Source organism: Perissodus microlepis, chromosome 22 (assembly GCF_051167445.1).
Source record: "Perissodus microlepis isolate ML-2025 ecotype Zambia chromosome 22, ASM5116744v1, whole genome shotgun sequence".
In the NCBI taxonomy this organism is placed as follows: domain Eukaryota; kingdom Metazoa; phylum Chordata; class Actinopteri; order Cichliformes; family Cichlidae; genus Perissodus; species Perissodus microlepis.
This window is the reverse complement of record NC_140481.1, coordinates 17770205-17771961: the sequence shown is the minus strand read 5'-3', so window position 1 is coordinate 17771961 and position 1757 is coordinate 17770205.

Here is a 1757-nt window from a genome sequence, read left to right as displayed (position 1 = left end):
GGATTAGAGCACCAGCTAGAACATCAGAGAGCTGCAGATGAAGGGGTATGTTCAGGTTGTCTGTGTTTCCTGAGCAAAAAAACTTGATCCTTGTAACATATGTCCACCAGCTCCCGATCTGAGGCAGGTGCCTTCACATTCAAGCTCTCCGGGAACTCTTTCTAAAACAGAACAAACTCACTACTCGAGTCAAGTGAATATCCTACATGTTTTCTATTTCTTAGAAGAATTGTTGCTGTATTTGTACTTTTCCAACAATTGCACTAACAATAAGACCGATCCTCCTATCATGACTATGGGGAAAGTTTCAACTTGGAATTTCGTGCTTCCATTTCCTCTTGTGCATTTCCAGCTATTCCTTCTTCCGCCTTCATTTTTCAGATTCACTGGAAGAGAGGAAAACCACCAGCAACTAGTTCTTGCTGTAAAAATGAGAGCAACACCACATACAAGTTTAAAAGTGTAGAGTACATAGACTTAATGCACAAATATCAATCACTTACTAGGAGGATAAGGAGACAAAAATACATGTTTAGAATCATCTGTGAAATCTTTTACTGACTTTTACACTTTGTACTCCACTTGCAGGTATCAGTATATACTACCTGCACTTCAGCCTGTCTTGAATTCTTTGTTTGGCTGTAATAGGAACGATGATGGGCTGCGTGGGAAGAGTGGTGGGTTAGTGCAGCGGTCCCCAACCCCCGGGCCTCGGACCGGTACCGGTCCGTGAGTCGGTTGGTACCGGGCCGCGAGAGTTGAGGCTCAGGTGTGAAATGTATGGTTTTCAGGGTTTTTATCGGTTTTCAGCGTTATTTTGTTATCGTTTTGATCGTTAACTTGGTTTTCCTGGGTCTTTTCACGTGTGTTATGAATAAATCTTCTTTTTTTCGGTACCGGTACTAGTTTTATTTTGTTGTATTTATCCGCGACACATTAAAGGCCGGTCCATGAAAATATTGTCGGGCATAAACCGGTCCGTGGCGCAAAAAAGGTTGGAGACCGCTGGGTTAGTGGATATGTGTATGTCACTGACACTCCAGACTCTCTGGCTGCGTTGTCACTGCTATGCTCTTCATGTGAGTCCACCCCATGCTAATGTCTATGTATGTAAATGTTGGCGCATATTCACTAACATCAAGTATGTATTTATTTACAGCTGAAAAAAGCCCCCAACCAGTGCACTTAACACTATAAGTGAGTATGAGTAGAAAGTTTTCCAGAAACAAATGCACCACAATATTTTTAATATATTGGTGTTGTTTTTTAAAAATACTTGGATAAAAATCACGGACTGCTTAAAGTCTAGAACCCATGAACAACATCAAATGCTGTGTTTCCCCCTTTGAGATGCTCTGTTAGACTTTTACTGAAGCCACCTTCAGCTTGTTTGGCTTCAGTTTTGTCCTCAGTAAATCTACTGGACTGAGATCAGGTGGCTGACATGACTTTTTGCAGACTTTGGCTGAATCTGAGCATACAGTGCAGTTCTGTACACTTCAGAGTTCCTCCAGCAACTTCTGTATGCCAATACCATAACACTGCCTCCACCATGTTTGACAGATGATGTGGTTTGCTTCGCTTCCTGAGCTGCTTCTCCCCTTCGACATATTTTTCTCTTCCATCATTCTGGTACAAGTTCATCTTGGTTTCATCTGTCCAAATGTTTTCTTCATGCTCTTTTGGATGTTTGTAGACTTTGACAATGATACATCTACCTCCTTGAGCGTGTGCTTGACTTGGTGAGACGTTGCGAA